Below are 16,584 nucleotides of genomic sequence, written 5' to 3'. Positions count from 1 at the left end.
TGCGCTTTATTACGCAGATCTGGGAGATAGCGAGTCACCTCCAAGACTGCCTCCCCGTCTGGGAGTGGTCATGGCTTTTTATAAGAGGGTGAGACACCAACCCACGTAACAACAAACTTTTGTTAGTGAAATCCAAGCATTTCTAAATCTGAAAATCATTCGCACTCAGATTCTCCCTTTCTAGGCAAACAGGCAGATTGAGTGACAATTTACATATGATTGGGGAAAACAGCTTTAAAGAGAGAACAGCTCACCTAGGAGATACATTGCCTCTTCTGATAAACATACAGATACAAGAAAGGACACTAAGAACTCCAAGGACAAGCAACCCGTCTCACAGGCTGGAGAAAACTCATAATTGATACCTACATAGAGAATTCTGAACTTATTCATACCACCCTCTCATTGCCCCCTCTTTTTATATAAGTCTTATATCTATAAGGCAAACATACCACCCCAACACTGGGCTCAGTCCTTTCCACATAGCCTCCTCTTGCTTGCCTGCCAGTCACTGTGACGTTCCTTGTATCTTTAAAGCCCATGGGCGGATGTCTGTCCAGCAGAGCTGACACAGCTTCTTCAGTTGATGTCTTGTTCTCTGGTAGCCAAGCTGCCTGAGATGGACATGCTGGGGGAGGCCTGGTAATTATCTTCTCCTCCATGGTCTCCTGCATAAGGGACATAGTCACTGGATCCGTAAAATCATTCCAGCCACACCAGCTTAGCTTAGAACCTCACTCTGGGCCCTTCCTTTTGTGACGTAGATGAGGAGAGGGGTAGTTTCCCTTGAAAAGATGACCCTAATCACACACCTGTAATCCTTCTCTCAAGCTAATGACCTCTCTGGGATCATCTGTTGCATGACTGTGATGTCCTTGGTCTCTGTTGTGTTGATCGTGTTGGGTCTGATAGGAACCCATACATGTCCCTCCATTCTTCAGCCCACAAACACACACACTGCCCCTGTCACTCTTACAGTCCCCTGTAGTACTGGTTCCTGAGGAAGCTGCTTATAATCATCTACAAACTTCTTTCTGTCATATCCCCTCGTTACAATAGTTTCTGGATCCTGTCTGTCAACCTCTTAGAGTTTTTTGTGCGTGTGACCATCAATCCGAAAGGAATTTCTTTTCATTTCCACGTGGTTTGTTCTTATAAAGTCCGAGAATAAGGGCTTAATTCTGTGCTGGTTGAGGGTGCTTCAGTTTGGTTTTTTTTCCTGATTTTGTACCATCGAATCAGATGTGACTGGCACGGGAGGAGATTGCCACTCCTTCCCCAGCAGAACGTTTGCTGGATTCAAACTGCATGCCTTCGGGATTACAATTCGGCTTCTTGCCTCTCTGCCACCCGAGCTCAGTCTGGTTCAGTTTTGATGGTGGCTGTCTCAGTTCCTACGTTCTTTTCAGGGGTCTATGCTGACACGACTGATAGGAGACACCAAGGAATTGTGACATCATTCTTTCTTTGTCTTCCTGTGTTTCTGTCTGTATCCAATCAACCACGTTTGGAGGAGTTCTCTCCACTCCTTTCATATCCCCTAAGTAAGCTTTGCTTTCTGTTGCTGGCCACTGCATAATAGCTGCATGGATATTCCTTAATCCACACAGAATCCAAAGGTTCTTACTCTTCTGTTTACTGCTTTTCCAGCGGCAATACGTTAGAAGACTTCTGCTCTTTTGTCGCAAATCCCACTATGCAGACACGAATAGTTTTCGTCGTTTCTCCCAAGATGAACGACATTGAGTCAGTGTTGTACAAGTGTTTGTTCTGCTGCTCAAGTTCAAGATTTTGAACATCACCAACTCCTCCTTTTCTATTTCCCTCACCACGCTCTGTCTGCTGGGTTCAGTCCTCCACTGGAAGGTCTCCCAGAGACCAGACTCGTCTGAGGAACAACTCACTTGACTGGAGAGATTGAAGCTGGTGAGGAGAGGGCCAGGCTGACTGCAGCTGCATAGTGTGTCCCCGCCAAGGAGACGTCCAAGTCTGATAGACTAACACTGAGCTCTCATGGGCTGCTTCTATCAACCTGTCGGCGGGTGGGACCAGCGTCCTATTTTAATGCTGTCTTCTGCATACGGCCAACACTTATGTAGAAAACAAACAGTTAATGCTGGGCTAGGAAAGATATATTTGAATCATCAACCTTAGATACCCAGAAAGAAGCTAGTTCAGCCTGTGTTGAATCTAAGGAACAGGAAGTAATCACTGAGGATGTGAATGGCTAAAGTGTAAAAACAAGACAAAAGTCTGATTTTCTTGGTGACATAGATCTTGGTAGGAACTCTCCCTTCCATCCCTGTGATTTTTTGGTTCTGAGGTCTGGCAGGCTCGTGCTTTGTTCTTGTTGGGAGACACAGAGCCTTGCTCATCCAGAAAATGTTGTGTGTTTTAGGAATCATTGATCTTGTGGGACGTACTCATTCTCTTCAACCGGGAAGAGTGGGCGTTGCTCAGCGACACTCAGAAGAAAGTCTACAGGGATGTGATGATGGAAACCTTTAGAACCCTGCACTGCATAGGTAAAAAGAGCATTTTCTGTGTTTTTCAGTCTTTTTAATGGGCCCACTATTAAGTCATGTACATTTTGTTTCCAGTTGAACTTTTTTTTTTTTTATGCGTGTACCGTCAAATTGGATCTGACTGGTACAGGAGGTGACTGTTCCTCCTTCTTCAGCAGAGCATCTGGTGGATTTGAACCGTGCACTTCTGGGATTGCAGTGCAGTTTCCTGCCACTAGGCCACCAGAGCTCGCCCCAGTTGAACTATTGAATGGAAATATAAAGTTGAATAAAACACCTACAACCAGGAGAGGATAAAATAGATGAATGGGACCTTCTAAGAATCAAATCACTGTGTTGTTGTTGTTGTTGTTGTTGTTATGTGCCATCGAGTCGTTTGCAGCTCATAGCGACCCTGTGTACAGGAGCCCTCAATGCCGTTTTATCCTGTGCCAACCTCGCCGTCTCAAACACATTCATTCCCACCACTCCACTCACAGAATCGATCCATCTCATCGAGAGTCTTCCTCTCCTGCGTCGTCCCTCCACTCTCCCAAACAGGATGTCCCTCTCCAAGGACCAGTACCTCCTTGCAACATGCCCAAAGTATGCCAGACAAAGCTTCAGAATCCTTGCCTCCAGGGAACACTCTGGCCTCTCTCTCTCCAAGACAAACCTGTTTGTTCTCCTAGCAGTCTGTGGTCTATTCAACACTCGTCTCCAGCACCACAACTCAAAGGCATCAATTCTCTTTCTGTCATCCCTAGTCACTGTCCGACTCTCCGATGCATAGCACATAATTGTGAAGACTATAGCCCGGATCAAGCGCACCTTAGTCTCCAGCCTGACGTCGTTGCACTTCAGTACTCTTGAGAGGTCCCTCACAGCCAACTTTCCCAATGCAATTCGTCTCCTGATTTCCTGGCTGCTGGTACCAAGAGTGTTGACTGTGGAGCCAAGCAAACTAAAACTGTTAACTATCTCAGTCTCTTTACCATCCATACTGATGCTGCCAATTGGCCCAGTGGTGAGAATCTTTGTTTTCTTGATACTGAGCTTCAATCGATATTGAAGACTGCAGTCCTTGACCTTCTGCAGCAAGTGCTTCAAATCCTCCTCCATTTCAGCAAGCAGGGTTGTGTCATCTGCATAATGCAGGTTGTTGACGATTCTTCCGCCATCCTGATGCCACATTCCTCCTTGTACCTCCCAGCGTCTCGGATGATCTATTCTGCATACAGATTAAAAAGGTATGGAGACAAAATACATCCCTGATGGAACCCTGTCTTGATTTTGAACTATCAAGGGTCTCCCTGCTCTGTGCTGACACCTGCCTCTTGGTCCACGTATAGGTTTCGCATTGGCATGATCAAATGTTCTGGGATTCCCATTCTTTTCAGAGTCAGCCATAGCTTGTTGTGATCCACACAGTCAATAGCCTTTGCATAGTCAATGAAGCACAGATAGACATTCTTGTGGTATTCTCTGCTTTCTGCCAAGAATTTACGGGCCTGTGAAAACCCTGTGTACAGCAGAGCACACTTAGATTATCATTTGGACTAACAGACATGGCAGTTGAAACCCAGATCTTAGAGATGGAACCACGGAGAAAGAGAAACAGCTGTAAGGAGACACTAGTGATTGGAACGTGGAATGTGAGAAGCATGAATGTAGGAAAATTGGAAATTTTTAAGGAAGAAATGAAACACATAAATATTGACATACCAGATATTGGCGAAATGAGATGGCTTGGCATGGGACATTTTGAATCAGATGATTGATTATATGATTTACTATGCTGGGGATGAAACGGTGAGAAAAAAAGGGGTTGGTTTCATAATTTAAAAAAATCATTTCTAGATCTATCCTGAAATACAATGTGGAGAGCGACAGGATAATATCCATACGAATACAAGGAAGTCCAGTGATTACCATTACCATTCAAATATATGCACCAACAACTGGAGCCAAAGAAGAGGAAACAGAAGATTTTTACCAACTTTTGCAGTGAGAAATTGATCAAACATGCAATCAAGATGCATTAATAATAATGGGCCACCAGAATGCAAAAGTTGGGAACAGGGAAGAAGGATCAGTAGCTGGAAAATATGGACTCGGTGAGAGAAATGAGGCTGGGGATAGAATGATAGAGTTCTGCACATTCAGTGATTTATTCATTGCAAATCACTATGCACATCCCAAAAACTTGACCAACAGGGTAAAAAGGGAAGAGACAGTTTGGGAAAAAGTATGTGGTAATGACATGTCAGACAAGAGACTTACATCTAGAATTTATAAAATACTCAAGCACCACAACAAGATAAAGGTAAATAACCCAGTTGGAAAATGGGAACAGGGTTTGAACAGACATTTCACCAAAGAAGACATTCAGAGGGCCAACAAGCACTTGAGGAAATGTTCAAAATCCCTAGCTCTAACAGAGATGCAAATCAAAACAATGAGGAGATATCATCTCACCCCAGTCAGAATAGCAAAATTGAACACAACAGCAAGCAACAAATGCTGGCGAGGTTGTGGAGAAGGTGGAACCCTTATTCACTGTTGGTGGGACTTAAAAATGGTGTAACCACTATGAAAGGCTGTTTGACGATTTCTAAAAAAAATTTCAAATAGACATACTGTTTGACCCAGCAATTCCAGTACTGGAATATATCCTAAATAAACCAGAACTGGCACCCAAGCAGATATATACACACCCATGTTTATTGTTGCTTTGTTCACAATAGCAAAGAGCCAGAAACAAGCCAAGTGCCCATCAAAAATTAAATGGATATATTCACACAATGGAATATTATGCAGCACTGAAAAGCAAGGAACACATGAAATATTGTGCAAAATGGATGACCCTGTTGGAAATGATGCTGAGTGAACTATCTCAGTCACAAAAGGACAAATACTGCATAGGGCCACTGTTGTAAAATGGAACTGACATCGGGCTTGAGGGAAAGCAAAGCCGGAGGGGAGGAATGATGAATACTGCATTGAAACAGATGAGGGCGAGAACTGTTTAAAAGGGATATATGAATGGGTATTATTATTGTTATGAAAGGAGTCCAGAATGAAGTCTGCAGTGTGGAGTGGACGTGGGGGAAGGGATTGCAAAACAGTGACAGTGGTTCACTTTTCAAGAAGAGTGAAGTTGGAGGGGGAGGGGGAGGTCAGGAAGAAAAGTGCAACAGTGAATGAATGGAAACCCTAAGTCTCTGTAAACTTGTATTAAAATTAAGTTAAAAAAAAAGTTGAATAAAACAGGCAGTTTCTCTTGGCTTTTGGCACTCTGATACGGAGAATTATCCATTTATGTGATCTCTGTGTCTGATAGTATCTTTTCATGGGATTCAAAGCACTCAGTTCTGTCATTCTCCCAAGTGTCCTCATCAGGTTCTTAGGTCAGAAGTCACGGTAAAGGCTGTGCATTTGTGGGAATAGAACTCATTCAGTGCCACTGTTTTTGGAGCCACTATAAAATCATGACTCTGCTGAGATTCTCCCCCATATCCAAAGACTTTCATCGACATGAATCGAGGAAAAAGAAAGCTCCGTTGACCTGGTGGTAAAAAAGCTCCACTAAGATCCTGAAGACACATGGTTTTGGGCCATCAGCTGCTCCGTGAAGAAAGAAGAGCATTTTCCTGCCGTGCGATTAACTCCCTATTAAAACCCGCTGCTGGGTCAAGTATCGTTCATTTTCACGTCTACAGTACCTATCTGCAAGAAATAGTCTTTGTGATTGAGGGGACAAATTTATCAGATCATTGCAGGTCTATTTTGTATCTAACATCCTGTCAACGGGACCATTTTCTATTTTTCCTAGTCTGAACTGTGTGATGTTCTCTGTGTTCTTTGTGACAGTATATGTGTGCTGTGTGATGATATCTGTCTCCTGTATGACTCTCTGTGTGTGCTTTTTGATGGCATGTGTACTGTGTGATAGTATGTCTGTAATACATGGTATTATGTGTTCATAGTTTATTTCATGATTGTGTACACCGCATGATAGTATGTTTACTGGGAGTTAGTGTATGTGTCCTGTATGATACTACGTATGTCCTGCATGATACTAGCTGTGTACTATGTCTGAACTATATGAATCCTCTATCTCTTCATCCCCCCAGAGGAAAGACATTGATATCATAATTCCTTTAATTGGTCCCAGAAGTACTTCCGAGTAAATAGTTTGTTATTCACAGTCATGGGATTGGAAGTGAAAACTCTGCGTAACAGTCTGTCCCCTATGACGTCTTTCTGTTTCCTCGTAGCAAACTTAGTTTTCATTTTTTGTGGCAGGCATTACAAATATTCCTGATGGAGAAGCATTATCCCCTGAACATAAACAGTTGAAATCCTTAAAGACTACCCTTCTCTGGCCTTCAGGAAGCATTTCAAAATTCCATGACAGAGAAGTTGTACGGAAAAACCACGAGGAGAGTTTGAGGTGAGTATCGTGCAGCTTCAAACCAAAACCTTGTAGAAAACACAGTAACGTGGAGACAGCTGTAAGAAAGTCGCTTGATTTGTGAAGCCAATTCCAGGAACAGTCTTCTGGCTAGATGACATAGGCCAACCTCTTTGAGGGAAAACTTACACATCTTCATTGGACTTTTTTATGGGTAAATGAGAGCATACCTATTCACAACAGTGTGTATTTTTACCAGCGCTCCAGGTGTAGAGGACCTATGTGAAGGGATTGAAGACAGCCACCCTGGGAAAACCTTCATCAGAATTCCAAATCTTTCCTGCGGGCAAAGCAGTCCCCTGGAGGTGAACCTGCTGAGGGTTCACATTGGTGAGAACAGCTATGAATGTACCACATGTGGCCAACATTTCTGTACATTCTCGTTATTTTGGATCCACGTGACAGACGAGCATGAACAGACAGAAAGCTCTGAAACCTATATTAATCCTTTCCCTTTCATTTCCCAGAAGGCATTTAAGTATCCATATATGCTCTGTGAATCTACGCAAAGTGGGAGAGTTGTTCCTTATTCCTCTTCTCTTGAGAGAACATCACACGTCTCAGGAGATAGAGGTGTTCGCAGCTTAGAGCGGCCTCATCCTTGTAAGAGATGTGGAAGATCCTTCCGTTCTTTCTCAGGCCTAAAGAAACATGCAGGAACACATACAGATGAGAAACCTTATGTATGTCAACAGTGTGGGGAAACCTTTCCTCAACCTGCTCATCTAACCCTACATGCAGAGAGTCATTTAGCCGAGAGACCTTGTGAACGGAATCTGAGTGAGACGACATTTCTGCAGGCAGGTGAACCCAGAAATCCCACAGGAGAGACACAGTATCAATGTGAGGAATGTTTGAAAACCTTTGCGCGATCAAGTGGTCTCGCTGCTCATAAAAGAATTCACACACGAGAGAGACCTTTCAAATGTCAGGAATGCGGGAAGACTTTTGCCCAAGTAAGTAATCTCATAATGCATAGAAGAATTCACACAGGGGTGAGACCTTACAAATGTAAGGAATGTGGGAAAACCTTTATGCGCTCAGGTGTTCTCATTGAACATGAGAGAATTCACACAGGAGAAAGACCTTTTGAATGTCAGGAATGCGGGACGACTTTTGTCCGAGTAAGTAATCTCATAATTCATAGACGAATTCACACAGGGGAGAGACCTTATAAATGCCAGGAATGCGGGAAAACCTTTACACAGTCAAGTAGTCTTGGCACTCATAGGAAAATTCACACAGGAGAGAGACCTTATGAGTGCCAGGAATGCGGGAAAACTTTTGCCCAAGTCGGTCATCTCACATTTCATAGGAGAGTTCACACAGAGGAGAGACCTTATGAATGTCAGGAATGTGGGAAAACCTTTAAAACCATTTCCCGTTTCCGTGCGCATAAGGTAATTCACACAGGAGAGAAACCTTATGAGTGTCAGGAATGTGGGAAAACCTTCAGAAAATCACATAACCTCATTTCTCATAGAAGAATTCACACCGGAGAGAGACCTTATGCATGTCAGGAATGTGGGAAAACCTTTACACAATCAAGTAGTCTTGGCCCTCATAGGAAAATTCACACAGGAGAGAGACCTTATGAATGCCAGGAATGCGGGAAAACTTTTGCCCAAGTCGGTCATCTCACGGTTCATAGGAGAATTCACACAGGGGAGAGACCTTATGAATGTCAGGAATGTGGGAAAACCTTTAAAACCATTTCCCGTTTCCATGCGCATAAGGTAATTCACACAGGAGAGAAACCTTATTGAGTGTCAGGAATGTGGGAAAACCTTCAGAAAATCAGATAACCTCATTTCTCATAGAAGAATTCACACCAGAGAGAGACTTTATGCATGTCAGGAATGTGGGAAAAGCTTTGCACAATCAAGTGGTCTATTTGATCATAAAAAAATTCACACGAGAGAGAGACCTTATGAATGCGGGGACTGTGAGAAAACCTTTAAAGACAAGTGGATTCTTTGTACACATCAGAGAATTCATGCAGGAGAGAGACCTTATGAGTGCCAGGAATGCGGGAAAACCTTCACACAGTCAAGTAGTCTTGGTGCTCATAGAAAAATTCACACAGCAAGGAGACCTTATGAGTGTCAGGAATGTGGAAAAACCTTTACAGAAGCACGTGGTTTCCATTCTCACAGAAGTATTCACAGAGGAGAGAGACCTGAATGTTTAGAATGTAGGAAAACACTCTGAGACTCAGGTATCTGCACTTTACATGGAAGAAATCACAGAGACCTGTGTGTGAGGATGGCGGGCAAACTTTTTCTCTCCCCATAATCCTAAGTAGACAAGCAAGAATTCAAACAGGTGAGAGACCTTTTGAATGTAAGGAATATGGGGAAACATTTTTCTATCCAGGTAATTCCCTGCGCATAGAAAAATTCACACAGTGGATAGACCTTATGAAAGTAAGGAATGTGGAAAACATTTCTGCCATCAGGTGAACTCACTGAACAGAGAAGTATCCACAGAGAACAGAAAAGTTCATCACTGTAAGGAATGTGGTCAGACCTTCAGTGAATCGGGTTCCTGCTTGTCACAGAGAAGAATTCACACGCAGAGAGACCTTATGACGGGTAGAATGGTGGGGAACGTTTTCCTCCTCTGCTGCACTAACCAGGCAAGAATTCACACAGGCGAGAGACCCTATGAGTTTAAGCCATGTGGGAAAGCATTTCTGTGATCCTATAACCTCACTGCACATAGAAAAGTTCACACAGGAGAGAAAGCTTATGAATGTAAGCTATATGGGAAAACGTTTGTACAATTAAGCCCCCTCATTAGACACAGAAGAGTTCACAGAGGAGAGACAACTTAGGAAAGAAAGAAAAGGAGAGAAAATTTTGTGACTCTGGTACAGGAATTATCCATGTTCACCTAAGATAGATCATCTGCCTGGGAAGAAGGTGGGGCACCTTCTCCCCAACCAGATGCTATGAGGACGTGCACGGATCCACACAGCAGTAACCTCTTATCAAACGTGAACAGTATAAGACACAGTTTATCTGTTCCACAGTGGATATGTTGACATTCACCCTGGAGACAGGCTGTATGAGTGGAAGGAATAAAGGAATGTGTTCGGTCACCCGTCTGCCCTCTATGGGCACCTGAGACGTCACACTCAACAAGACAGATGAATACGACAACCAAGAAACATTGGGTCTTCCTGCTTATGTCCCAGAGGAGAACTGTCATTCTGTCTTGGAAAATGAGATATTTGTAGAGGTTTTTATAATTTCTTAGGTGTTCACTCTTTGTTGAAGCTGTATCTATTTTTGCTGCACTCCTGTGTTAATGTGATCTTTTGTGTTCCTTTTTTTTGCACTTGTGGGGTTTTGGAATGATTGTTTTCCCAGATCCATGTTAAAATCTTGCTCTCTTAAAATTATTAATTCATTGGCCCTTACCAAGAAAGATGGAGGAAATATGATGGGGAAAATACCTTTTTATAAATGTTCATGTTTGTAGTTAATATTAAAAGGTGCCTTTTGTACAAGAGGTTTTGTGCCATTAATAGTTTAATTACCCATAGAAAGGGCACTGTTTTGTTCTTCAGACTCTTTCAGGGTGATACTTAGTGAGCATGTACGTTCTAGACTGTGTGTTATGTACTTACAACAAAGCAGATGTGGAGAATATATCCACCATGCCTGAGTGTCTTGGCCGTGCTCTGAAGAACATCATATTAACAAATTCATTGAATCTCCAATGTCTCCGTTGGCTACCTTGTCATCCTCTGCTGCCTAGTGCATTTCAGGCTCCTTTTTCCCCTGAAGTAGAAATCAGTAGGGGCTTGTACTGAAAAGTGTGACATTTCCTCATCAATTTCTCGCCTTTCTGGTCAGCTATAAATTACTTTGGCCTCAACAACGTTGAGATTTCATTTTATTCCTCAACTGCATCACGTTTGTTCCAACAGAACATCTTACACAGAAGCTCTGTTCTATTTTTTTTCTTTAAACAAGCAAACAAACAAAACCCACACCACAAACTTTCCAACTCTTAGTCTTTTATTTGGGAGAAAAAAACCAAAATTGGAGCAAGTAATACAAAGAGTTCGTAGTTTAGAGCCAAGCAGCATCTGAATCCTAGCTCTGCCATCAGCCTTCAGTCCTTGGACACACTCTTAAACCGTGAGCTTCAGCTTTCATTGACGTGAAAAACAAATGAAACACTTTTCATAGAGAAGTGATGTAAGAATTATAAATGACATGTGTGCACCTCTGAGTAGTTGTTTGTGTTTTGTTAGTGAGCGACACAGTGTGTATGACGTTCCCGGCGTACCGTATACTGAAAAATGCAGTGCTTTCAAATTGCTTCCCAATCACCCCAACCCAGCTTCCAAGGCTTTCAACCAAATGTGATAATACTCATCTTTCTCTGATGTAGATGTTCTGGATTCATTTAGGAGTGGATGTTTGGCCTGGAAACACTCTCTGAACTCAGACCCCTATATATGCCTGGGGCTAATGGCCTCTTCTCACCTCATTGGCTCTTCCACCCCCTGGTCTCCCTGCAAATCCCAGGAACTTTATCCTCCGACTTGACACTCGAGAAGTTGACGGGTAGGCTCCAGACCTGTGTGCCAACTGCACAGCCCCTACCTTCCACTGTCTGACCTTGTATCTGTGGCTTCCCATCCCAGACCAGCCCCCTCTGCTTCCCTGGAGACCCTGGCACACAGATAGAAGTGCTTCAGGACACTGAGTCATGGGTTTCTGACAAGCATCTCTCCTGCACACATCAATGCATTGTGGAAATAGGTAGATGTCATTGTTTTTTGTTGGTCTTGGTTGCTGTCAAATTGAGTATGACTCGTAGTGACCCTAGGAAGAAATTATCTAACCACATCCTGGCTTGTTCCACCCTCCCACTTCCTCACACACGAGAGCCCAGGTGGCGAATCTGTCTTCCTCTCCTTTGCCGACCTTCCACCCTTCCCAACGTCATGTCCTTCTCTAAGGAATAGCACCTCTGAGCAACTTGTCCACAGTATGTGAGGTGAAGCCTCAAGCATTCTTCCCTCCAGAGAGCAGTCCAGCTGCACCATCTCTGAAAAGCTATCTCTTCTTGGCCATCCATTGAATATAAAATGCTCTTAACAGCACGTGTCAAAAGTGTCAGTTCTTTTTCTTCCTTTTCAATTTCATTTTCAGTCACTTCTTTTTCACCCTTATTCATTGTCCAGCTCTTGGGTGCATAGCTAGTATTTGGAAGTCCCATTGTTACAGACAAAATGTATTATACTTTCTCCATGGCATGGAGGTGCTAGACCCCCATCATGCCAAGCTATTAGTTACAGGTGAACACTTTTATCATCTTTTTTTTGTTTTTTAAATTGTGAAAACATGTATTGAGTTACAAGGTGATGAGGACTGGAATCAGAAGAGTGAGGACGGGCAGGGATGAAATCACAAGGCCACACAATTTGGTGGGCAGGGGACATGACAAAGAACCAGTCGGGACCAGAAGAGACAGGGGAATGGTGAGCATAGTCCAATGGTGATTCCCCCCCCCCTTTAACAAATTATGTGGATTTCTCAGTTTGGGAATGGGACGCAGACTCTTTGGCTTCTTCATATATTTATATGCATAATAATATTTGTTCATGCTGAACAGGGGTATTGAGGTGAAGGGGGAAGGGGAGCCCACTTTAACACTGTATTGGTGGTCCTGGGTTGATTCTGCCTGTCTTCTTGTTCAGTTAGAAGATATTTTCCTAACGTTTTCAGCCCTCTGGACTGCAGAGTGTTTGCCAAGGTGGGCCCAGTAGGGACGGCAGGCTGAATGTTGAGGTTCCGTCCTCCTTTGCTTCCCGACCTGCCAGTTATATTTTCCTTTTGTCTTTGAAACTGGTTTCAAGCTTCATGTCTTAGTTAAGGTTACCTATAGGACGTGGAGGAAACCTATAGTGAGAACAAACTTGTGAGTTACAAAAGAGAAGGGCTTTGGAGGTGTTGTTGATATACTCAGGGAAGAGGTGGTGGAAAGTGGCTTAGATAAAATTCTTTGTACACCCAAGGTAGTTCTCCACAGCGACCTGAAGGCTGTCCCCAGGGATGGACAGGTATCCCTGGGGGCCAGGTGGCTTTGGAGGGCGTGTGTGTGAGTGAAATTGGGCACCACTCCCTGGGGGAGAGGGGGTGGATGGGTCACCCTGAGGTCAAATGAGCTTGGGGGGGGAGGGGGAAGAGCTGGACTGAGAACCACGGCCAGGGACAGCACACCAGGTGTAGAGGACCAAAGACTGTATAAAGGACTGCATCCTTAGAATATGACTGTGTGCTTTGCACACCGAAGGTGTCTTCAGAACGAAGATTGCAAGCACTTCTCATACAGACACTGACTTTCATTATTCCTGCTCTTAAAGGACCAGGTAGGTTAGAATGAGAACAAATATGAACTATATATATAGGGTACTTTTTTTGTAATAAAATGTGCTGAATTTGAAAAAATAAATTAATTCATCTTTAACTACAGAGGACAGTCTGATGCTAAAGGTAAAGCGTCAATAGAATATACTACATATAAGGAATTACTAATAATATTTTCATCAGACCATTCTTGTCAAGCTAGAAAAATAGCATACAGTTTACTTTTGTATACTGATTTATAAGGAGATGGTTCGACATAAGACTTGTTAATACTCCAGTACCTCAATTTTCCATTACTGGAAGCATCTGTAAAAACATTAGGACTTCTTTTAAGAGGAACAGAGAATATGATAGATGTAAGTAAAAAAGTCAATTTCTGAAGAAATGAAAGAAGTTTCTTAGAAGGAAATACAAATTTATAAAATAGAACACAATTTTTATTTATACAATTACATTTTATAAAACTTGACACAAAGTACCAATTACAGACACGTGCATAGTTATTAGATAAAGTGTATGACTTTATGAAGGCAAGGGAGGATGTCAAGAGTTGATCTCTCAAAGGTTTCTGGAGACAGATGGGGTTCAATCCCATGGGTGAGCTGTTCGAATCCACCGGATGCTCTGCTGGAGAAGGAGGGGCAATCTCCTCCTGTACCAGTCAGATCTGATTTGATGGTACACTCACAAAAAAGAATAAAAAAATTTTTTAAAAAAGAGGTGGCCTACGGGCTTGGTCATCTTGCGACCAGTGAGGCTCGTTGACGCCTTCCGACTTTTGAGATAACCACTCCTGTGGTCCCCCATCCTTGAGATACATTAATTTATATTTTTTTAAACTATATGAGCTCTTTATTATAGCCATATTAAATACAAGACGACAAACAGAGACAGTAACAGTAAACGGAAACAAAGATTCAAAGGCCTCTAGTTTGAATTGTATTACTTTAAGAACAAAGCAGAATTCCAAGGGGAAGTTGAAAGTTTTATATAATTTTCATGTGACTATTTTTCTACTACTGAATACAATGCTTTACATTATCTAGAATTCAGAGGCCACTGCTCAGTCCTGCTGAAGAGTGGCTGTTAAAAGAATTACAGTTTCTAATATTGTATTTTCAACTACATGTAGCAAAGCGTGAATAGATATGAAAGCTTTAAATTGCTTTAATAAACCTCTTCTAAATTAGCACTAATATTTTTGTCCATTAGGCTCAACAAAATAAAAAACTTTTAAAGATGCCAATCCTGACAAAGTAGATTTTTTACAAAGACCGATTAAGAGACTAATTGTTTTTACTAATAATAGACACATCAGCTTCTGGATCCGTAAGACCTGTAAAAGACATCTGATATCCAGAAAGAGTAAGAGAAGTTTTTTGATTAGTAGAGTTCTCCAAAATAAATCTTTCTCTGGCGCCCCATGTGGGGCACCAGATGTTGGGGTCCATTCTGTTTCTCTGGGGGAAATAATGCCTGGAAGACATTAATAATAAAGACACAAGAGACAGACAACATACAGAGACAAAGTAGGAGTGCTGCAGCCAGAAAGGACAGTACTGGTTTCCCCTCCCCGGCAGATGTGCCATCTTTTATTTATACCTTTTGGAAATAAAGAGATGGTTCATAGGGAAATAGGAAGTTTAAGGGTTACATCATCCAGGCGGGCCGGGTACAAGTAGAAACATTAAGATTACCATAGGGCTCGGGTGACCTAGGTACATTCAACCAAGACTTCTTTGTATTGATAAACTGTGCTTTCTCTCATCTTGCAACAACATTATCAAGAGCAGGAATAATAAAGTCAGTGTCTGTAAGAGAACTGCTTGCACTCTTCCTTCTCAGAGCACCTTGTGAGATCTGCTTGCAGTCTTCTTTCTGAAGACACCTTCTGTGTGCAAGGCACACAGCCATCATTGCCCCTCCTATACCCCAGCTGGTCAGACTTTTATTTGAAGTAGGCATCAGTACCCTCCCCTTTTTACAAATGGAAAAGGGGCTTTGAGAGTGCTGTTCAGACCCTCACGAAGTGTAAGCAGTTCTTGGCATCAGTAGTCAAGAAATCAAAAGATGTGGTGCATTCAGGAGATCTGGCGTCTCGGAACTGTTGTTAGGTGTCATTGAGTCGTAGAGGACTCCTTGCTACCGTATAAACAGAAGACCTGAATATTTGTATAACTTTGGTCATTTCTCCAAGTTTGTAGTGTTTCTGGAGGCAAGCTATTTCCAAAGTGGATGGCACTTCTGCTTCCAAGCTTGTTTTAATCTGTGAGATCCACTAAGCACTGTCCACATTTGTCACTTCAGTGTCACAATGCTTAGTCTCACATCAACCACGAGCTTTGTCTGTACAGGTAAATGACACAGCAATGATAAATTACTTAGAAGACTCTGACCAAAACCAATCCAAAGCAGTCCTGAGGTCCACAGGTGAAAATATCAGACCTTTGATTTGTTAGCGTAGCTTTTGATCCACCAGGCTCATGGAGATCTCTCTGTGGCTCACAGCAATTGTATGAAGAACAGATTTAGTCCTTGCCATGTCCTATACCATCCACACAATCTGAGGCATGGTCAAGCCTGTTCCTCCAGAAACCTTATCAATCCAGTGTGTTGACTGTCTTCTTGTCTTTGACCTTGTCTGACACCTTGATGTTTTCCAGTATTTAAGTCCTTCAGCTCCAGGCTCTCTGGTGCTGCCTCTGCCAAAGTCCACTCCCCTCTCCCCCGGCCATCCTCTCCAGCACCCAGGGCTGACAGCTGTTGTCATCTACCACCACTGGCCAGCCGTGTAGGGGCTCTGTCACGGTAGCCTGAGAATTTATTTAAGAGCCACCTTATTCTGTGACAGTGTTGTTCCAGCTTCGGGGCCTGTCACCCGTCATCCATCCTGGCTGAGGGGATCCCTGGGGTCCGGCCACAGAGGCCCAATGGAGCTGCGGCGGTGGGGAGCTGGGAGCCCTGGGACTCTTCCATTCTTTTCTGGATTCTTTGTTCTCTTGATGTTGAGTCTCACTCCATAGTGAAGGCCAGTCATCACTGTTTAATTGTTCAATGATTGATGAACTGTTCAATTGTTCAATGATCGATTGAAGGTTGTGGATGGCCCTGGTGGCCCATTTATATGCAGCTTGATACTCCTTTAACTCTTGAGGCTTTTTGGCCCCACTGCTGCCACCCTCACAAAGCCTCTGTATCCTATTTTTTTTTT

The 16,584-nt window shown here is 42.9% G+C and overlaps 1 pseudogene; it reads left to right on the top strand.

The window, feature by feature from the left end:
- The first annotated feature begins 4,072 nt into the window (after positions 1-4,072).
- The window catches only part of LOC102875805, a 19,735-nt pseudogene continuing 7,223 nt past the window's right edge, over positions 4,073-16,584 (top strand).

The sequence above is a fragment of the Elephantulus edwardii genome, unplaced genomic scaffold, assembly GCF_000299155.1.
Source record: "Elephantulus edwardii isolate Elephantulus edwardi_28Jun2011 unplaced genomic scaffold, EleEdw1.0 scaffold00573, whole genome shotgun sequence".
Taxonomy (NCBI): Eukaryota; Metazoa; Chordata; class Mammalia; order Macroscelidea; family Macroscelididae; genus Elephantulus; species Elephantulus edwardii.
This window is presented reverse-complemented; position numbering and strand designations above follow the sequence as displayed.